We start from the raw sequence: 23,404 nt of genomic DNA, 5'->3' as shown, positions 1-23,404 counted from the left end.
GTAAGGATAAAGGAAGAGGTTTCAGGTTCTTGCAGTTGGCTTTGGGGCTCAATTTCTGCCACCAAACATGGCCCCAATACCAGCACCTCCAGAACCACATCAGACATCTCATTTTCTGCATGGTCCGCGTCTCCCCTAATCCCTCTGCCTTGATACATCTCAGTTACAGGATCTCTGAATCCCGGGATGTTGTGATCATTCTCGGATTCATGCACCGTCGATGACTACAAATTTGAGGGATGAATCGAAGTATCAGTGCTTTTCAGTCAATGAAAATCTGAGGACTACTAAGAAGGATAGTTAGAATGGAAGCAGGCAGAGAAAAGGTGTTTTTTCCTCTCGCTGGCATCTGCAGTCTCTTTCTCAGAGTTAACTTTTATTATCAGATTAAGGAAGCAAAAGTTAATGAAAATTTAGAAACAATAAAATGAGCCTCTCCTTCAGTGAATGTATCATATTAAAAAACCACTTGACTTTAAGTTATTAAGCAATTAAATCCGATGCACAGTATTCCCTCGAGTGACAGAGTTTCAGACCCTGACATAATTTTTCGCTTTCATCATCCCGAGCAAGATACGATTCTTAAAAACCCATTAATAGAATCTTGTGGTTATAAAATACATTGTTGCCCAAATGACACTTCTTTGTAGATGCCATAAAAAGAGCCATGGATAAGCAAAAAAGACCTACTGAGTTTCTAGCAGTGGTTGATCACCTCTAACTGGCTGTGTGACCCTGAGCAAGCCGTGTAACCTCTCTGAGCTTTGGTTTCCTCGCTAACAAAATTAGGATAATAAGAGCACCTTAACAAATACTAAATTAGCTACTACATGTAAAGAGTTTGAAGAATGCCTGACATGTTTAGCACACCATAAAAGGTAAACAGCATTGATAATAATAGCATCGTCAACTATTCCTATGATGATTTTTAATTGTCAGTGAATAACAAAACCATTTGAAATGGAATCAAAGATGGGGGATCCTACACCACATGATTATTCCTTAACAATTGAGAATTACCCAACAGTGGTGACTCATCTCCAGCTCTACACATGCCACCCCTCAAACAGTCCTCACTGTCTCCACAGAGGTGGCATTAACCAACCCCACGTGAAGAGCTCCAGGTACTGGCTGAAGGATTAAACAATCAGAACTCAACTGAAGAGTGTTCATGCCCCTTGGACTGAAAAGCCCATGTTTTCTCAAAATACGGTGGCCAAGAAACAGCCAAGCTGTGTTTCCCAAAACGTCTTCCTCCCACAAAATGTTCCGCTTGCCGCTGGTGAGTGTTCTGTTCTTAAATTATTCGGAGAAAATGTGGAATGAACAAAATTACATGGAATTCTTTACAGCTGAACTTTTCAGGGCCTTTGATATGCTAATAAGCCCTGTGAATCCACAACAAAGGAATATAATACACAAAGTTGGAAGAACCTAATTGGCCACGGAGCCTCAGTAGGGTATCGAGGAGCCAGTTTGAGAAAGGCTGGTCAGTAAAGGCTGAGACCTGAGTCCCGCAGAGGCGCCGGGCGGGGATGTGGAAGGGGCCAGTTCTGGGAAGCCAGGCCAGACATCTCAGGCCCTACCCCCATGTCTCATCCCTGAAGGCAGCTGAAGGGACATGTCAGAAACCTCAAGCCTCAGCCTCTGCTTCAAACTGGCTCAACCACCCCGACCCATCGACCCATGGCTTGCTACAAACAATTCCTCTAAACTAAAGAAACAAAAGGGCAAGATCCCCTACTTGGAAACTCCATCATTAAAGCCAAGAAAACATTTTTTCACATGTCCAAGACAAGACCAAGCTGGGGTTAAAAATGCAACTCCAACCAGCAGCTCAGCAGGGAGGGAGTTCCCACCCTCCGTCTTTCTGCTGCAGAAGATCAAATTAGATTCTTTAAAAAACAAACAAAACATGGACTTTGAAGCTCTAAGACAGGAATGCACATAATCTGGACTCAAAAGAATGGGCAAAACATTCCTAAACAAGAGCGGGGGAAGCTCATTTCAAGCAAAGTAAAAGAAATGAGCAGCTGACAGTCTCAGCAGAGAGGAGAGAAGATGGGGCTCCCGGACCAGGCGGACACAGCATGTCTGCAGGGCAGCCTCCCCCCTACCCAGCCCCGCCTCTGCCAGTCCTGCTTCCTAAACAGAAAGAACTGAGGAGGCAATTCAAGATGCTGTAAGGACCTTAGAAAAACACTCATATACAGTGTTTTTTCACCTCCTAGCATTCTTTCATTCGTTCATTCATTTGTTCATTTCATTCGTTCACTCAGTGTTGCGCATGTCCAGTTAGGGGAGGGCAAAAGCCAATACAAGGTGAGGGATGTGATGCAGAAATAGAGATGAGTCTTTGGTCTTCATCCTGGGTACCGGTACACAGGTGCTAAAATCCTTGGAATTTTTCTTTCTTTCTTTCTTTCTTTTTTTTTTGAGACAGAGTCTCACTCTGTCACCCAGGTTGGAGTGCAGTGGTGCCATCTCAGCTTACTGCAACCTCTGCAACCCAAGTTCAAGCGATTCTTCTGCCTCAGCCTCCTGAGTAGCTAGGATTACAGGCGCCTGCCACAGCACCTGGCTAAGTTTTGGAGTTTTAGTAGAGACAGGGTTTCACCACCTTGGTCAGGCTTGTCTTGAACTCCTGACCTCTGGATCCACCCACCTCGGCCTCCCAAAGTGCTGGGATTACAGGTGTGAGCCACCGTGCCTGGCAATCCTTGGAATTTTTCTAAGTGATGGGGTGAGAGAAGCACCTTTTCTCAGTCATGACAAGCCCCTTTCAGCCATACCTGAGTGTATGCTGATGAGGTGACCCTTTGAGGGCCAGGATGGCTCCAGGTTGGGGGCTGGTCACTGGAAAGACCAAGCCTCGGTGAGAAGCTTTCAGCAACACCCCCAGACTCCAGGTGGGGAAGAAGGGCTGCGGATTAAGTCCATCACCAGTGGCCAACGATTTGACCAATCATGCCTTTGTAATGGAACTGTATCAAGACCCCTAAACCAAAGGGCTCAGGGAACTTCCAGGCTGGTGAACCCCTTGGAGGTGCTGGGACAGTGAAGGGAGAGGGCATGGAAGCCCCACACACCATCCCCCATACCTCCCCCCATGCATCCCATCTATTGCCTGTTTCTGCATTGTGTCCTACAATAGACTGATGATGAGTCAAGCACTCTCTTGAGTTCTGTGAATCATTCTAGTGAATTACTGAACCTGAGGAGGTTGTGGGACTCTCTTGCCTTTGTAGCCAATTTGGACAGAAGCGTGGATAACCTAGGGACCTAATACTTGGGACTGGTGTCTAAAGTGGAGAGTCTGGTGGGATCAAGCCCTCACACCTGTAGAGTCTGAGGCTGCCTCTGGTAGGGGCAGACTTGAATTGAGTGGTAGGTTAATCAGTTCGGTTCTGGAATTGGAGAGTTTGCTGGTGTTGGAAAACACCCCTGGATGGGGGTGAGGAGGTCCTCTCTGCGAAAAAAAAAACCAAAAAACATAAAACTATCTTACAAGTTTTTACGCAAATTGATTGCCATTGTATAGTATGTCAAATCCTCAGTAAGATGGGCAAGCAATCCAAAGACCAGCTGAATCCCTTGTAAATGAAGGCCCTAGAGCTCTGCAGCTTCCAGACAAGCCCTCCCTGGATGGGGCGCGCGTGGTGTAGGGCTGACCCAGAGAGGACGCCTTTTCCCCAGTGGAGCTTCTGTTCCACCAGGGGTAGTGGCTGCAGGGCACAAGCTATAGAGAAGTCCCAAATGAATAAGATAATCCCACATGCCGATAGATAAAGGCTATGCAGAAAAGAATAAAAAAGTGAGGCGAGAACAATAAAACTATTGGAACAGCGTTTGGGAATTCTCTGCACCCTCCTAGGGCTGGCCCCTTCTTTGTGGTCAGGGCTCTCCTGTGAACTGTACGATGCTTAGCAGCACCCTGGCCCCCACCCACTGGATGCCAGAGCACCCCTTCCCCTGAGATGTCACAACGAAAAATGTCCCCAGGCATTGTCAATGTCCCCTATGTGCACAGTCACCCCTGGGTTGGAGCTACTGCCTTAGAGGAGTGGGAGGTATGAGACACAGGGTGACAGGGAAGACCTGATTTCAGAGGGGACACTGGAGGAGTATCCTGAACGACAAGAAGGAAGCCAGTCACGTGGAGATCAGGGAAGCAAAGGCCCTGTGGAGAGAAGCTGTAGGGAGTCCCAGCCCAGGAGGCTGCTGGCAGGTAGGGCCTCGGGGCACCAGCTGTCAGGGGTAGAAATCCCATAGGAGAGGAGGCAGGGACCAGGTTCTGTAGAGTCTTGAAGGCCAAAGTCAGGGGTGGGGTTTGCTGGAGTGCAAAAAGAGAGGCATCGTATATCGTATATATTCTTTCAAAAGAATTCTTTTTTTTTTTTTTTTTTTTTTTGAGACTGAGTCTCACTCTGTTGCCCAGGCTGGAGTGCAGTGGCACGATCTTGGCTCACTGCAACCTCCGCTTCCCAAGTTCAAGCAATTCTCCTGCCTCAGCCTCTTGAGTAGCTGAGATTACAGGCAAGGGCCACCACGCCTGGCTAATTTTTGTATTTTTAGAAGAGATGGTGTTTTACCATGTTGGCCAGGCTGGTCTCGAACCCCCGACCTCGAATGATCTAGCCCAACTTGGCCTCCCACAGTGCTGGGGTCACAGGCGTGAGGCACCATGCCTGGCCTCGAAAGAATTCTTACACTATGTATAACTATTAAAGAACATAACTCAGGGAAGAAAAATCCAATTAATGGGGTTATGTTGAAAGGAAAATGGATTGCTGTTATGTTCCGCATCTGGCCTTCTCCATAGGCCACAAATTATCTCAAGAACAGTCATTCAGAACCTAACACTCAAGTGTTTCTTCCTTCAGAAGGGAGTCATGTATGCCCCTGGCACTTCACCCATCTGGAATGTCCACGTTTGCTGCCGGTCGACTCAGACGAGACGGGGCCCTTGGCACTTCCGTTCATGTATTAAACCAAAGGACTCAGGTGTCCATTTCAGTGAGACTGCTTCCCACCTGGGCTCCATTCTGAGCCTGATGGAAGCAGACCATCACTGTGGGAACCTGGCACCAGGAGAGAGATCAGATAACAGGTCCCAAAATAGAAAGTGTTCAATTACCCAGCCCTTGCTTCGACACCCCCATTAACCTATGCACCCAAGCATCATTAGCAAGCCATTTATAACAAAATTGTAATTGAGAGACCCAGAAATACCACTTTAGATTAAGTAATTGAATGCCCCCTCGGTGTAAGATCGATAAAGGGCATCCAATTTCACCCTAGGAAAAACATATTAAAGGATTGTAGCTATAAGCTGATATAGCAGAAGAAAGATGTATGAAACTTCAGAAGAAATCTGGATGGATTTAAATAAATAGCTTCATTTAGGTAGAACATTTACATCTGCCCTCTGGGGAGAGAGAGGGAAAAAATAGCTAATTACATTATTTTACTTTTATGTTTTAAGGAAAAAAATTCAATGGGTCTTAATTAACCTTTACTGAAACACAAAGCCTTCTTCTGATTAGTATGTCTAACTGCTGACATTTCTCTTTAGGCTATATATATGGAAATATATTTTTTCAAGGAATATTAATCAACAAGTAGGGGAAGGAACATTTTTCACATTTAGCTCAAAGATATAAGGTTGTCGCTGAGACCAAGAAGAAAGCCAACAAGACTGAAGAGTTCTGTACACATTATAAATCATTGGTTTCAATCTTCTACCTGGACTTTGACAGTTTTGACCACATCCCAGTCAATAAGCAGAATAAAGCCACACCATTCCATCAACATTCACCAGCCCACAGAATAGAAGAGAGGACACGGCAGTCACATGGGTTAGGATTCCAAAGCCACGTCCACCCAGTGGCCTTAGACAAATCACTTAAGGTATCTGGGCCTCTGCATTTTCCAAAGAAGTCTCTGCTAGCAACAGATCACGTACAGCATTGGAGTTAAGAACCTGAGTGCTACAGCCAGGCTGCCCAGGTTTGATCTTGAACAAGACATTAAAGGTCTCTTCTCATTTGTTTGGATACGACTTAGGAATAATCACAGGACCTGTGTCAAGGCACTGCTGTAAGCATTCAGTGAACTCATTCATGTAAGGTGCTTAAAAGAGTGTCTGGCCCATGGCTGGTGCTCAATAAATGTTAACTGGTATTACAGAGGCACAGTCCTGGCCCACAGTGGGAATTTGATAAATAGTTGTTTATTACACTTTACGATAGATTGCACTATTGGTCTCAATTTTTTTCTTCTTCCCTGTGTTCACATCCTTTGCCACTTTGGAGGGCCTTCAGCTACAGGAGTGACGTGTTTCTTCACCTATCGGTTTGAGCTGGGTGCCTCACTTTGGCCAGCAGAATGAGGCAGAAGTGGGCTTAAGGCTGGCACAGGCTAAGACGTGTCCTCTGCGCTCATTCATTCTTTTGCACCCTTGGTCGGCTAGGAGGAGGGGGAGACAGGCGGAGCAGGGCTACCTGGCTGAGCCCACCCAGAGCAGCCAATACCCAGTGGATCCCAGCCAATCCCTAAAGACGCCAGAGAAAGAATAAAGTGTTTTTGTTTTTGTTTTTCAGGTCAGAGTCTCACTCTATCATCCAGGTTGGAGTGCAGTGGTGTAGTCTCGGCTCATTGGAACCTCCACCAGCACCAGCAGCAGATATTCCAACACAATGATGGAAACTCGGAGGGGAGGCCAGGTGCAGTGGCTCACACCCGTCATCCCAGCACTAGGTAGGCGGATGGTTCAAGCCCAGGGTTTCTAGACCAGCTTGGGCAACATGGCAAAACCCTGTCTCTACAGAAAATACAAAAATTAGCTGGGTGTGGTGGTGCACACCTGTAGTCCCAGCTACTTGGGAGGCTAAGGTGGGAGGATTGCTTGGGGAGGTTGAGGCTGCAGTGAGTCGTGATCACACCACTGCACTCCAGCCTGTGCAATACAATGAGACCCTCTCTCAAACAAAAAAGAAAAAGGACACTCGGAAGGAAGCTGTTCCTAAGTCAAGACACGATGGCTGAAACATCAAAAAATAACACAGCAGGTTATTTTCTGACAAAATGTGTGTTTGTGACAACCACAGCTGTTTGGTTTTAGGTATCCGGACAACCGGCCCACTCTCCCCTGCCTCGTGATGAAGAGGCCTTCCTCCCTGCCTCTTTCCAGTTACTAATTTCTTCCTTGCTTCCTTCCTCTCCCTGAGCAAGCCCTTCCTGTAATCTGATCCTTATGGTTTCCTTGCCAGATTTCGTCTTTCCTGATGCCTGCGACATGTCACCCGTGCTTTGTCTAAAACAGGTATTCTCAAACCATGATCTGGGGGCATCTTCCTGGTTGGCCCAAAATGTGCACATACAAAACCCAGGCAGTTTTTTAAGCTTATTTTTAAAGCACACTTGACTCTCTGTTAAGTTCATCATCAACGTTAATTTTGGTTAATCACGACTACCTTATATGCATAGAAAGTACATTCAATGCTATTATTTTAGTCCAAAGCCATATCCATAATAAACGGGCCTTTCCCCCAGATCATATCTCTACAATATGCAGCCAGCACCTCTCCTGCATCCTGAGCTCACTGACTCTCAACTTGGTAGAAAAATGGGATATAGCAAAAATGGTTTCCAAGCAGTCAAAAAATAAGGCATGACACCAGGCTTGGGAGGCAGGCACACCTGCATTTCTACCTAACTCAAGTCTGTAGCTGCTCTATGATCTCAGGCAACAAATTGAACCATTCTGTGACTAGGTTTCCTAATCTATAAAATGGGAATAAAATGATCTCAGTCTCTTAGTGAGAATGTGAGGAAAAAATGAGGTCATACACAAAATGCTTAACCTAGAGTCTAGTACCCTGCAGGCCTTGGAAGGATGAGCCATCCCAAAATATGCCAAATTGATATTTTGATGATTTGAGTCAAAAACATTGGAGAAATTGTAGTTTCAGAAAGAGCCAGCTGACCTGTCTCTTCCTGCATACACCAAGCCATAGACTCCCCTGGGGGAAGTACCCTTCCCCTGCCAGGCTGCGAAAATCACCCTCATCTGGGAACTGGGGGCTGCAGTAGACCAGGATAAATACACTTAACAAAGCAACCCTGCTCTTCCACTGATTTTACACACTCCCGTAGATTCCCTGGACTCCCCTAGAAATGGATATTGCTCCCCCAGATCCCTTCTGTCCCGTCTTTGTCTAAAAACATCTTGCTTTGGCCCCTCCTTCTAATGTCACTCTCTTGTGGAGATTCCCACGTACACGTAAAACTACCAAAATGTGTTTGCTTTTCTTTTGTTTGTCTGCCTGGTGTCAAGTTGGCTTCTGGATGCAGCTGAGGAGCCCACATAAGAGCTAAGGAGGCGGGGCTGGAGGTGATCTCTGCTCCCCTGCCGCTCAATGAATGACACGGATTCCTTGCATTATTACTGGAGAGACCCTTGGGTCCTCACTCCAGGGATACTTGCTTTCAGTGTACATATATTATAATTCCAGACACTGGTGTCCATTTTCCTGTCTGCCACTCATCTGAGGTGATGCCTGGGAAGAGGCAGGTGGCCACACAGATGCAGGAAGTGACACCCGAGTTCCACAGTAGAAACAAGACACTAAAAAGCTGAGCTGGGCGGGGTCATTTGGGCACCCCCGTCACCAGAGCCCGTAGCTCTGGCGACCCAGGCACAGCTGTGGGGAAAATTCTGGAAAAGCTCACCCCCTTCTAAATGCCCATGCCCATCCAGAACTTGTTTCAGTGCTCAACAGCAAGAGCCAACTTTCCAGAAACGCACCCATCCCCAAAGATCTGGAGTCCACCAGCCACTGCTGTACAGATGGGAAATGCGAAACAGAAGAAAGCAGCTCCTGGAATCACTGGGGATTCTACTGCGTCATTCACCGTAAGAAACACCCAGAACCCCCGAGGAATGATGGTGGGCACACCCAGACCCAGGTCGAAACCCAGGTGGGTTCCAGCAAATCATCAACTTGCCAGTACAAACCTGTGAGTACCTGTTATCCAGCCTGCCTTTTACAGAGGGGAAACTGAGGCCAGTGCGGTCTGTACTTCCCCAAGGACATGCAGCCCATTATAGAAGGGTGGGGCAAGAGACTCCAGGGTCCTGACACTCAGTCTTCCACCACCCCTCAAGAGGGGAGCCGTCCTAACCACCACCCAGGCCTGGCCTTGGACAGTCCAGAGGCTTCTCCAGGCCCCTGGTGTTCTTCCTCCTTCCAATCTTTTGAGGAATCCCTTCCGAGAAAACAGATTTGCAGTCTCATTCAGAGACACAAGACAGGAAGGCGAGGGAAACACACCAGGAGGCAGCTGCTGGGATGAAACTCAGCTCCCTCCTTCAATCTCCTTTGAGTGCCTTGTCGGCCTGGGGCATTGAGTCTTAAACTGTCTCCATTCAGACTCTATTCGTCATTCAGGCTTGTCTCCTGCAGCTGGAGAAGTGTGCTAGGAGACAAGTACAGCACCAGGACAGAGACAAGAGATGGGGGGACAGGGATGTGCAGAGGCTGGCCTGGTGCCAGGTGTGGGGATGGGAAGGAAGGACAGAAAGCAAGGCGGCAAGGGACGGGGAGGAGGGAGAGGCAGGGCTGTCCCTTGTCAGTTACCCTTGCAGCTGAGACAATGCACAGGAATGGAATTGGCCCATGCACAGCAGGCAGGCCCCGGTGCGCAGCCCCCAACCTTGTTTTTGTCCCTGCACACCAAAGGGAGAATCCTGGGCTCTGTATGACTGGATACTCTGCAACCCAGGCCTGTACGACCGGACACTCCGCGGGCCAGGCCTGTACGACCGGACACTCCGCGGGCCAGGCCTGTACGACCGGACGCTCCGCGGGCCAGGCCTGTATGACTGGACGCTCCACGGGTCAGGCCTGTATGACCGGACACTCCGCGGGCCAGGGCTGTACAACCAGACTCTCTGCAGCCCAGGTGGTGGCTTCCATGATGATTTGCATCTTGAAACTTCAGAGCAGCAAAGGAGGGACCTTGCCAGCAAGGCAGGGAGCTGCTGGGTGTCCTGATCACTAACCTGGCTGGTCACCCTGAACATCACTTCATCTCTCGGGGCCTCTGTTTCTCTGTATATAAGATATGGATTTGGGCCTGCCCCTTTCGGCCCTAACACTCATGGGTGTATGATTTGAAGTCAATTTCTCCTTAATACAAACTCATTATCTTCATCGGTTGTCTTTCAGGGCTGCTCAGAGGCCAATGATTTTGCAGTGAGCGTTGAAGAGCCGGCACAGTGCTTGCTTTATTAGCCAGATAATTAATCCAACAGAGACACAGGGTTTTCTCCAGATTAGTGGCTCGCACACTTCTGCACATGTTTATTTAAACACCTACTGTGTACAGGGTTTGCATTTGCTGGGGCTCCAAAGACAGAAAAATGAACAGCCTGGGTCCTCTTGTAACCTCCCATCTAACTCCAGAACAAAGACTCCAGAGGCTCCAGAAAAATGCCCATATTCAGGACTGTATATTCCATTTTAAGGACAGCCGTGAACCCACCCAACCCCAGAGAATCTGCAGAAGAACTAGCTGTGCTCCAGGAAGCCGAAAAAGCATGGTAACAACAGCAATGATTCAGTGAAACAGAGCCTCTGGCCGAGGCAGGCAGGAGGGAGAATGGGGTCTTTTTCGTATTCTCTGCGATAGCCTACTCTCGAATACGGTAATCAGCTCCAGCTCCCTTGTGCAACCACCCGAGATATTGGCCAAACACAGCAGATGTCCCAGTCTCTCTGAAATGCACGAAATAATCAGGTTTTCTCGGCGAAGGGGCAGGGTGGACCAGAGACTTCAAATATGTTCATGCTGCAGTTCTCCCTCAATGATTTCAATGTGCACAAAACACTCTAAAGGTCTTTGTGGCACAATCAATAATTTTTTCTGAAACCAAGTGGGGAGAAAAACTATTTCAGAGCACTCATTTTATTATTTCCAGTAGTAAATAACGCCGTGTAGGGACTAGATTTTCTCAAGCTTGTATATCTACTGACTCCGATTTTCCAACAAGGCAGAGCCCGCTCAGGGTGTGCTGTGAAACTCGCCGACCGAAATGGCTCTAGGAACAAAACGAGGACAGTCATATAACTGCGAAGCATTTCAGCAGCACGTGGAGTCTGTTTTGGGTTTTAAGTGACCCCAGGGATGGCGAAAGAAGAAGGAAATGCCTGATAGTCCAGTGTCTGCCACCTGCACAGGACCATGCTAGGTCCCTTCTTCATGGCACCCTCTGAGGTCGGCACTGAGATTCCCCAAGTCACATGTAGGAAACTGAGGCACAGCAGGGTTAAATACATGCCTAGACTCACAGGGCTCACCAGTGGTGGGGACAGAATCCAACTGCAGGTCTGTGTGGCTGCAAAGCCTGTCTGTGACCTTTCTCCTGCAGAAGGCTAACGAAGCTATAATAACTCCAGTTATTGTCAGCTCTAGGGGAACCTGCTCAGAACTCAAGGCTCCCAGAGGAGCACGGTCAGCCACCACCCAGCCCACTGGCCACCCATCTCCCATGCAAGGAGGTGAGGCTGGACTACAAGCTTCATAAAAGGCCAGGGTCAGTGGTGCTCAACCCTGAATAGCACAGAGTAAGCACTCAATAGTTTTAAATTAAAGAGACAAGGAACAAACTCTAGAAAGCATGGCAAATATCCAGCAAACATCCAGAACAGAGTTCCTATTGCTGAGTCACAACAACAGTGACACCAGCTAACACGTGCTGAGGGCTTCCTTATGTCCAGACACCAGGCTGAGGTTGATATGGATTATTCTATTTAAATGTCATAATATAAGAGGCAAGTGCAATTACTATTTACATTTTACAGATGAGGAAACTGTGGCCCAGAGAATTTAATGCTATAGACTTTCTCCCCCAAATGACTTACAGAGTACAGGAAAGCCAGCTGGCCTAGGGATGAGCTGGAGACTCAAAGGCCTAGGCTGAACCCCGGCCACACGGTTTAACCAGCCTCATGACCACAGGCAAACCTCTTCACCACTTCAACCCTCATTCTCTTTATTTCAAAGTCGATGTGGAAGGCTCAGCATTGTCACATGGGGGCAGTGATCTCAGGAACCCAGGGTGTTTAATAAATGTTATAATTATTCTTTTTGCATGCTTTCAGGGTTCAAACTCCTATAACAGCAAACCAGTCGGGCGCAGTGGCTCACACCTGTAATCCCAGCACTTTGGGAGGCCAAGGCAGGCAGATCATGAGAGGTCAGGAGTTCAAGACCAGCCTGATCAACATGGTAAAACCCCATCTCTACTAAAAAAACAAAAATTAGCCGGATGTGGTGGTATGCACCTGTAATCCCAGATACTCAGGAGGCTGAGGCAGGAGAATTGCTTGAATCTGGGAGGCAGAGGTTGCAGTGAGCTGAGATTGTGCCATTGCACTCCAGACTGGGCAACAGAGTGAGACTCAAAAAAAAAAAAAAAAAAAAACCTTAGCTACCAGGAAAAAGTGACACATTTTCAGACTAGGGGTCATTCTGGCTGTCGTGTGTTTAGACTACAAGGATGAATGGTACATTCTAGTTGCTGTCCAACAATTTTTCCTTGACATAAATAGAAAAATGAATGAAAAGAAGCAGCTCAGAGGATAATGCACAGATTATAGATTAGGGACAAAAGGAGCAGGGTGACTCTATCCACCCTCAGGTCCCCAGAGCCCTCCTGCCCACTTTGACCTGAATTCACCAACAGCAAAAAGGCTCCAGGACAGTGGAAGATGCCCAGTCCAGATGTCCTTCAGGACGGGCAGAGGAGAAAGGCCTCGCATGGACACATGGCTCACACGTTCAAACCCACAGTGAATCATGATTCTGCAGATGCACGACACACCCCAGAACAAATCCATTCCAGGCGGCAGGATTGAAAGGGGCGCAGCTGCACACTCCCCACCAGATGGCCTTGCTGATCCGGGGAGTTCTAAACATTGTTTTATTTCCAAAGATGAGCAAGATAAGAATCTAGTTAACCCTTCAATGAGAGGAACTGCCTAAAAACCCTTCATTGGAATTTCTTTCTTTCTGATGGAAAGACCAAGCAATCCAAATAAATGAAGAGGTCTTCTGGAGGGTTTTAGAGCCAGGTGAGTGGAGTTTCTCCACGGGGTCACCTGAAGTCAGCTGACATTCACTGTCTGCCCCAGACAGATCCAGCCCTAACTAATCATGGCAAGAGGCAAGAAGAACAGTTTCAGTACCAACCTAGCTTGGCTGTAGGGACCGCAGGAATGTGCAGAGGTGTGGCATCCCCTGGCAATGTGTGCGCAGGTGTTCCAAACCCCCCCAGTGTGTGCTGGTCCTCCTCAGGAGTGTATGGACACGTGCCAGCCCCGCCCCCAGGAGCGTGCAGAAGTGTACTCCCCCAGGAGTGAGTGTGCAGAGGTGTGCCTGCCCCCCTCCAGAAATGTGTGTTGTGCCAGGCTCCTCCAGGAGTGTGCAAAGGTGTGTCTCCCCAGGGTATGTGGAGGTGTGCTAGCCCCTTCAGGAGTATGTGGAGGTGTGCCAGGCCCCCAGGGGTGTGTGGAGGTGTGCTAGCCCCTTCAGGAGTATGTGGAGGTGTGCCAGGACCCCACGGGTGTGTGGAGGTGTGCCAGGTCCCCCAGGGGTGTGTGGAGGTGCGCCAGGCCCCCCAGGGGTGGGTAGAGGTGTGCCAAGCCCCCAGGGGTGCGTGAAGGTGTGCCAGGTCCCCCAGGGGTGTGTGGAGGTGTACCAGCCCCACCAGGCATGTGCAAAGGTGTGCATCCCCCAGGGGCATGTGGGCATGTGGAGGTGTGTCAGCCCCCCAGGGGTATGTGGAGGTGTGCCAGCTCCACAAGGCATGTGTGGAGGTGTGCCATCCCCACCAGAGATGTGTGCAGGTGTGCCAGGCCCCTAGGGGTGTGTGGAGGTGTGCCAGCCCCACCAGGTGTGTGCAAAGGTGTGCATCCCCCAGGGGCATGTGGGCATGTGGAGGAGTGCCAGCCCCTCCACCTCCAGTGTGCAGAGATGAGTGAGCCAGGAGCTGTATGAAGCCACAAGACAAACTAAAGCTCCCATGTTTAAAATATCTGAAATTTCCAACATTGAAAATATTGTTTTCAAATGAAGTTATACCCACGTATATTACTAACTGACACAAAATTTGCAGAGTTCTAGCTCACCTTGCTGGCTGCAAGCTGTCCTGGCCGGCCTAGGGAACCCCAGCGAGCTCTCACTGTCTTTCACCGTTGAGTACTGAAGAGGAAAGTTTGAGAAGCACTGGTGTAGGGAGCGGGGAAAGGAACCAGGATGAGCAGCTGTTTTACGGCAGGCGTTAAGCTGGGAACCTATTTCATCGCATCCCTTTCTCACTTTTACTCAACACTAAAGGTGAATATAATCGCTCCATTGTGCAGACAAGAAAACGGAGGCTCTGGGTGGTGAAGTGGCTTGCCTAAACCACACTGCAAGTCAATGGCAGAACTGGATTTAAACGCAAGCCGAAGCCCAAACTGCCTCTCACTTCATGGAGGATAAGGACACACACATTCACATTCACTCCCTGATATGGTTTGGCTGTGTCCCCACCTATATCTCAACTTGAATTGTAGCTCCCAGAATTCCCACCTGTGGTGGGAGGGACCCAAGGGGACATAATTGAATCATGGGGGCCGGTCTTTCCCATGCTAGTCTCATATGGTAAATAATCACAAGATCTGATGGGTTTATCAGGGGTCTCCACTTTTGCTTCTTTCTCATTTTCTCTTGCCGATGCCATGTAAGAAGTGCCTTTGGCCTCCTGCCATGATTCGGAGGCCTCCCCAGCCATGTGGAACTCTAAGTCCAATTGAACCTCTTTTTCTTCCCAGTCTTGGGTATGTCTTTATCGGCAGCATGAAAACTACTGCACTCCCCACACAGTTTCCCATTGATGACTGTGGGTGGCATTTGGGGGCTTTGCTTTCTATGTGTACCTTTCCATCTTGCTTCCAATCTTACTTACATAGAGCAAGCATCGCTTTTGTAACTACAAAGATAATAAAGAAGAAATAATAAATGTTGCACAACAAAGGTGTGGCAAATAGAAAACGGACTGGGCCCAGGCCCCCAGCACGTGAGTTCACGCCCAGTAAGTCATGTCTCTGAGCCTCAGCTTTCTTATCTGTTGAAAATGCACGCACTCCTTGCCTCCCTCGTCAGATCAGGTGGAATAGGGGATTGAAACGAGGCCACAGGACCACATGAGGCGAGGCAGAGCTGGGGTAACGGCTTTGTGCAAAGCACCAGTGGGAAGCTCTGTCCAAGCTGCACTGGATCCCCTCCTTTCTCAAGTTATCTTTGAATCAATAACATCTTTCATCCAGACATACTATAATGCTCATTTATACTATAATGCTATAATGCTCATTTATACTATAATGCTATAATGCTCAAAACAAAACAAAACAAAAAACCCTCCTATTGCCATTCAACTCCAAATGACTGGGAGTGCAGCCGGGAAGGACATTTTCCCTTGTCATCTCTGCATTTGCAATGGAAAGCCCCAAGCAGACCACAGAATTCCCTGGAGTGGGAATTTCATAAACAAGCACAGACCAAAAGAACACAATGGACAATGTGACCCCGGAGGACGCTGTTTTATGAGTGTTCACCAAAGCCCAGAGAGCCTGTGACAGAGGTGGCCTAGGAGCTCATTCCATAAGCTACTGGGAGCATAGGAACAGGCACGTACCCCTGTGGAAGGAGAAACGTGGTGGGGAAGAAAGATAAAAAGCCAAAACCCAGAGGCAGGTAAATATCCACACAGCCATCTGGTTTGTATCAACCCCTTACTAGTTGCGAGCCCTCAGGCAAACTGCTTTGCACTTGCCACTCCTCCGTTTGCTGATCTGTAGCAGGGAGATTATGGCAGTACCGACCCCACGGACAGGCGTGGAGATTAGATGGGAGAATCCACACAAAAACACTCTAACTCCAACTGCTCGATAAACAGCAACCACCGCCACTACCATCCTCAGGTCTTTTTCTTCCCTCCCTCCCATTTCTGCAAACAGGATCGCAGCTCAACAGTGAGGACTTTGGCCTGGTGTATAAAGACCCAGCTGAGCCCAAATCAGTGGCCAAATATTTTTAAAAAGAATGAAGGGAGCCCGAGGCTCTGGCAGTGAAGTGGCTTGCCCTAAATCACACTGCACACAAGAGGCAGAGCTGGACTTAATCACAAGCTGAAGCCCAAACTGCCTCTGACCTCATGGACGAGGGACACACACATTCGCTTTCACTCATCAAGCCGTTTCCCATTGTCGACAGTGGGGTAGGATTTAGGGGGCTCGGCGAAAGCTGCATGCAGACCAGCAATGTCTGAACAAAACTGCTTTGGAGAGGCTGGGAGAAAGCCCTTCTCCACCCTGATATGGCCTGAAGACGCTGGCCCCACCGACACCAGGAGGCAAAAGCTGTTTTTCAGAGAGAGAGAGAGAGAGAGAGAGAGAGAGAGATTCAGAGAAGAAACTAATTTAAAAATGGTCATTTCAGGCTGGGCGCAGTGGCTCATGCCTGTAATCCAAGCACTTCAGGAAGCCAAGGTGGTTGGATCACCTGAGATCAGGAGTTCGAGACCAGCCTGGCCAACATGGTGAAATCTCATCTCTACTAAAAATACAAAAATTAGCTGGGTGTGGTGGTGGGTGCATGTAATCCCAGCTACTCAGGAGGCTGAGGCAGGAGAATTGCTTGAACCCAGGAGGCGGAGGTTCCAGTGAGCCGAGATTGCACCACTGCACTCCAGCCTGGGTGACGGAGCAACACTCCGTCTCAAAAAAAAAGGTAATTTCAGACGCTCCTTCTCCTTGTCAACCTCTTCTAGCTTTTTAGAAAACAGACCTAGTTTCTTATAACTCCACTCAAATCTAGAATCCAGATTTCCAACCTCTGTAAAATAGGTCAAACAAGTATTTATTTATAGACCTATCACCCAAGACGCTGAACTTGGATATGCCTAGTCTATCAAAAAGGAATCTTTTTTCTTTTCTCTTTTCCATTAGAGACAACCTAAAAGTGTTGATAGGCATGACTTAAAAAAAATCTCTCCAAGTTTCAGTATTTAGAACTGGAGAAGTGAACATTCAATAAATATTATAACGAAGGCGTATTCCCCAAGAATACCCACGTCTCTTCTGAGCACAGCGAAGACCCTGCTTAAACCACCGCTGTCTTTCTCGTCCTGTCAAGAAACAGGAGCAGGTGCCAGCTCTGGAGGGAAAGCCTTCTTTTACAGAGAGGTAAAGGAGTGGGGAAGCGAGAGGCAGCGATACAGCGTAGGAATCAGACAGCTGAGCTTCGAGCACTGATGTGTCCTCAGTGCTATGTAAACACGATAATAAAAAAAACTTGTTCAAAAAATAATAAGTGGATCTTGGCTGAGGCACAGTCATCTCCCACAAAGCAAATGATCTATGGCATGAGAAATTAGTAACCTCTTTGAATTAACCACAGAAGAGTGGAATCTTTCTCATAGAGATCTGGAAAGCATTCAGGCCTCATTATGAAGGCCAGGACTTGTTCGCAGATAGCGGATTTCCTCCTGGGCTAAAAAGAAGTCTCAAAAAACAAAAATGGACTTAAGAAAAGTCATCGTAGCTGACTAGTTCAAGCTGACTGGTGCCATCAAGAACTGCTCTGGTTTCTGTTTCAGAAAAAGAACTATTTGGTCAAAGCACGCAGTTGTTCAGACCTGAAGTGAGTTCAGAGTGAGTAAGAATTCTGCTTGACGCCATCGAAGGGCCTGTGTGATGGCCTCCCCCTCCCCAAGGCCTTCCCCATCCTTCCAAAGGTACAGCAGTGGCCACGGAGCAGAATGCAAGCCCCTGACTTGGAGTCCACGGGGATTCAGGGTGCCCAGCGTGGGCATTGCTCTGGCCTTGTGCGGCTTATAGCCCAGGGGACACCACACCCACTCTATGACTTGGGGCGGGTCCCCCAACCTCTGAGCCCCTCCTTAATTGCTGGGCTGTACCTGGGAACATTTGACCCCCCTTGCAGCACTGCGCCCACCCAACCCCAAACCCCATCCCCCACCCCTGCTGGCTGCCTTTATCTCGCTGTCTCTGTGTGTCCATCTCTGCCTCCCCCAGCCTCCTTAGCCAGATCCCATTTTCCCCAACACCACTGGCCCTGCTAGATGAATTCACTCTTGCTCACCTTTCAGCTCTCAGGCAAGGACCCCTTCCCTGAAACCCAGACCACACTGGCCCTGCCCTGATCCCTCCAACCCGTCCCACTTCCCATTTTCCTGCATGCATGTCTGACTACCATCTGCCTTGAGCACCTGACAGTCTTATCAGCTCTGTGAAGGCAAGAGCCTTCTTTTGTTCACTCTTACAAAAAAGTCCTGAAGAAACTACCTTTATAATCATAAAGGTTAAGTAGGTGACACATAAAAACGTAGCCCAGTCATAAAGAGAGAAGTCCCAGTACATGTTGGGGGTGGTGGGGGGGTTGAATTTAAAATTCGGGCCAAGTGCAGTAGCTCTTGCCTGTAATTCCAACATGTTGGGAGGCCAAGGTCAGAGGACGGCTTAAGCCCAGGAGTTCAGGACCAGCCTGGGCAACGTGGCAAAACTCCATCTCTACAAAAAGTTTAAAAATTCGCCAGGTATCGTGGTGGTGCCTGCAGTCCCAGCTACTTGAGAGGCTGAGGTGGGGGGATCTCTTGGACCCAGGAGATCCAGGGTGCCCTGAGCTGTGATCATGCCCTTGCACTGCAGCCTGGGCAACAGAGCAAGACCCTGTCTCAAAAGGAAGAAAAAAATAAAGAAATAAAATAAAACTTGGTAGGTTTTACAATTCTGCCTCTAGGCTTAGTCTCTATGTTACTGAAAACCTGTTTCTCTATGACTGTCAGGGGAATTGCTGTCACCCAGCCCTGCTGTGGGACTGCTGGGGGTTGGCCCCGGGCTTCACCGGCACCCACAGAGAGCTGCTCCCTGCTCCCACCCCCTGACCCGAGTCCTGCTGGGAGCAGACACAGGGGTGATTCTGAGGGCCCCATAACGGCATCTCATTCCTACCAACCTCAAGAGTCCCTTCCTGCCTCTTCCAAATTAGCTTTCACCCTTAAAAAAACATGCCAAAATGATATGTCTCAGTAAATTATATGATTCTTATCTGTGGCCAGAAGTCTTGTTTTTTCCGTTTTGTTTTGTTTTGACCCATTCTCAGTTTCGTATAACCCTTCCAGGCAAATTTCTGCACCCAATTGGTATAATTTTACAGCACATGCCACAAAATCCCAGGTACCGAGCTCAGAACAAAAGAAGGGGGAAAATCCCTCCTCCCTTTTGGATCATTTTCATTCCTTTCCCGTAAAGGGAACCTGGAATTGTTTCAAAAGCATCGAGAATTCAGAATCAACTAAAAATCCCAATTCTTTTTTCTTTCTTTCTTGTTTGGTCCCCTCAGTCCTTTTTCCCCTTTCTACCCTTCGGAAAAGACAAAACACCAGTTACCTATCTAATTAAGTGAGTGCCTCCATTTAATCAGTTTGAGGGATTCACTGGGCTTTATGGGAGGACTAGATGTGGGGATTAAAAAATTATTCATCAAGTTACCGAGTGTTGGGCTAGGAGAGGTTTGAGTGTGGACCAGCCAGGGGAAGGCGGAGGAAGCTGAAATGGGAAGAAAGAGATGGATGTTTCCCAAACTTCTTTAGCTAACACACCGCGGGTCCAGGACTCGAACCCAGGGCTGTCCTTGCCCACCACCACCTAGACGTGTCTGTCATTGCTTCTGCATCTACTTCTGTGACTGACCTACACCTCCTCTTACATAACTGGCTGGGGAAAAAAAAGTTTACACTGTCCAGTGTAATTTGCAATTATCTTTTTTCTAAATATTCATCAGCTGGGATTATTTTCCCCTTCTGATGACACAGTCAGTGACATTGCTGGAAAGTTTTCAGTTGACTTTGTTTTTCTGAGGTTTTCACACCCAAAACCTTGAGCAACAATGAGGGATGATGAACAAATCCCAAAGGTGCATTTCCTTAGAAATGGCCAAAAGTGTTCACTTTATAGTTTTAAAAAGAGGCGGAGACCTTTCATCTTAGAGTGGGGGCACCCCCACCTGGGCTGCCATGCACCTCCCTCCAGGAGAGGTGTGCTCCAGCCCAGCTGCAGCTCGTTTCCTGGGCGTTCCCCTGACCAACCAAGCCCAGCCCAGTCACAGCTTTCTGAGACAAAGCCGGGGCTTTTGGTGACCGCACATGCCTTGGGCTCAGCCTCCTCCTTTTGACCCATTCACCCTACCCCCACTAGGACCTGAGCTACCCCAAAGGGGCCCTGCAGCTGGGGCAGAGGGGCCATTTGCACACCCCAGAGTAACTGGCTGCACTTAGCACTGTGCCAGGCATGCAGCCCCCCATCTGAGTGACAAGACAACCACACCCCAGACCACCCTGCATTTAATGCTGGGAACCCCAGGACTTCTTCAAGCAGCATACTTCAAACTCCCTTAAAAGTCTCTTTGGGGATCACAAAGAAGAGATTAGGAGTATTTTTCAGAGGTAACATGAAGCCCAGATACTGACCTCCCATGAATATTTTCTGGCCAGTAATTCACATTCACATCATTCATTGAAATCTCTGGCATCTACTGCACTTATTCAGACCAATTTGCTCAGCCATCAGTGCAGGCGTACTTCCGTCCTGCTTCCTAAGGCGTGCAATCCAGTTGGGCATGGAAGCCACTAGAACAGAAGCTCAGATCCAAACTGAGGCACTTGAGAGATCATGGTGTTGAAACCTCTCACCTCCCAGATAAGGGCCGGGAGCAGGCCACCTGCCCCAAACCAAGGTTGACTTTCAAGTCTAATAAACAGGGCAGTTGGAGACTTATTTTGCGTATTGGGCAATTAACCTTATAACTGGAAGTCTGCGTCCTCAAGTACTTTCAGACACTGAGTAAAAAACAGAAGTTTTGCTTTGTTTCATTTTGTTTTGTTTTGAGATGCATCCTTGCTCTGTCGCCTAGGGTGGAGTGCAGTCGCACAATCTCGGCTCACTGCAACCTCCACTTCCTAGGTTCAGACGATTCTCCTGCTTCAGCCTCCCAAATGGCTGGGATTACAGGCACCCCCTACCACGCCAGGCAAATTTTTCTATTGTTAGTAGAGATGGGGTTTGTGATCCGCCAGCTTCAGCCTCCCAAAGTGCTGGGATTACAGGCGTGAGCCACCGTGCCCAGCCTAGAAACAGAAGTTAATATAATTTCCCCCAAGTAGAATTGGATTTTCAGGTTTCATTAAAGGTTATGTCTGAGTGTGCAAAGTGAAAATGATACATTGAGGCAATTATCCAGATACTTAATGTCAAACTCCCAGAAACTTTGCCTCAATTAGTGAAATAACTGAAGCAAAAAATGAGCATATGGCTAATTCCCGGAATAGCTGGCTCGAGCTCTCACCTGCTCTGGGGGTCAGAGGCAGAGCCAAGGGGATGGTGGAGCCAGTCTGGACCCTGCAGTGGTTTATGTGCTGACCATTCGGGATAGAGTGGTAGTTACCAGGACATGGGTCATCTAGACAGCTGGGGTTCTCATCCTGGCTCCATGGCCAGATGCTTAGCCTGCCTCAGTTCTTCATCTGAAAAATGGGATGATGTGACAATATGTCACATCAGGGGGACTGAGAAAATCCATGGGAAACACCAAGCAAGGACCGGGCACCCGGGAAGTGCTGGAATCGCTGGCAGTACTCCTCACTATGGTAACCATCATTGTCACTATTATTCCTGTTTCCACTTGCTCTTTGGTTTTTTAGTACATGTCTGGTCTGGTCTGTGTCACACACTTCCACATTTTCTTCCAGCATCTCCTGGAGGGCTGGCTTGCTGAAATGCATCCGAAACAAATGACTTTACTGTCTGTTGCAATAACCAGTCCTTCATATTCAAATCCAGAAAAAGATCAAACGCATACATGTTAATGTCTTCTAAGTCAGCTGTGAAAAGCATCACTATGCTCTTATTAAAAATTCTGCTTTCATCACCTGCTTTAATATCCCTGTTCTTGAATTAAAAAAAGAAGTCAGAAAGAAAGGAAAACAGTTATTTTTAAAGTAAGACCTCATCTTGCGAATAAATGTAAAACGTTCTATTTTAATAAGAAACACAAATTCAAACAATTAAAAAGGGGATCATTTTTACTTTAGAATGTTTGGCCTTGTGGTATTTTGGGCCCTAACTACACAAAGAAAGCATACAAGGAGATAATCCAAGCTAGAAGTATCAGCACGTGCTTTAGCACGTCTCTCTCTGGGCTAAGCTGAGGTCAGATGTGAATCACACAGGACCAGCAGGATGAGAACTGCCTCTCAGGTGAAGAGGGCAGTCCCTTGTCTCTGCACAGACATCCATCAGCTTAGCATCCCTCCCCAGAGGCCTCTCCCAAGGATGCAGGTCTGTGCTGCTAGGCAAAGTTGCAAACTCCCACAACCAACACCCCGTTTGAGGTCCTACATCCTGTAGTCCTCCTGACTATAGAAAGGTTGGGTTCAACTGACTTCTGAAGGCTCAGCTCTAGTACAAATCAATGCCACAGATCATAAATAAAGCCAGGAAATTCAAGAGTTTGCGAACTTCAAGTTAGTTCCTGCTGTTTGGAGGCTCACCCCACCATTGGCAAAATGGCACAGATGGAAATGGGGCAGAGGCGCCATGAACAGAGTAACATGGCAGGAATCATCGAGGCCAGGCTTGCGGAATTTAGGACGGGTAGTCCAGGGTCTCTGGCAAGTCTCTGAGTCATCAAGATGAGTGAGCCTCAAAGGGAGACACAGAGGTGAGACACGAACAAGCAGAGTCACGTGCAGGGCCTGTGGCCTGGGGAAGGCTGAACAGGGATGGAGAGCTTACAATTTCATGGTTTTAAAAATTTGAGTCACTGACTTTAAACAGGTGAGGCAGAGCAGGGGACCCAGAAAACAGGAACAGCGCTCCTCCATGAGCCCCTGCCACAGGACACCTAGGCAGAGGCCAGCCCGAGCCGGGGCCTTCCCAGCCAGCCAGCTTGTCCCTCAAAGAAGGTCACAGATTTCTCTCTCACTGCCAGACTTGAACAATTCTGTTCTCCAGGCCTGACCAAATCAGATTTATGTACGCATTAGGTTCCATGACATGTGGAATATAATGAGGTCACCCCTCATTATAAAGAAGTCACCCCGAAATGGGAGTTCCCCTGAACCTAAGGTACACCTGTGCCTCCCTTTAGCTGTAGGACTTTGGACAAGTGGTCCTGCCCATTTCCTGCAGACATGCAGAACATGGCGAAGTCCCCCCCAGCACGTTGTTAGGAGCACATGGCACAGCCTGGCTGTGTAAGTGCTTTGTAGGGAGCA

At 48.2% G+C, this 23,404-nt stretch overlaps 1 protein-coding gene across 8 annotated transcripts in view; it reads right to left on the bottom strand.

The window, feature by feature from the left end:
• The window catches only part of CHST15 (carbohydrate sulfotransferase 15), a 135,323-nt gene that overhangs the window by 37,896 nt on the left and 74,023 nt on the right, over nt 1-23,404 (bottom strand). The gene's annotated exons all lie outside the window — the stretch shown is intronic.

The sequence above is a fragment of the Aotus nancymaae genome, unplaced genomic scaffold, assembly GCF_030222135.1.
Source record: "Aotus nancymaae isolate 86718 unplaced genomic scaffold, 86718_ANA_hifiasm-v0.15.2.pri h1tg000010l, whole genome shotgun sequence".
NCBI classification, from domain to species: Eukaryota; Metazoa; Chordata; class Mammalia; order Primates; family Aotidae; genus Aotus; species Aotus nancymaae.
The sequence above is the reverse complement of the archived record's forward strand: the minus strand, read 5'-3'. Positions and strand labels throughout refer to the sequence as shown.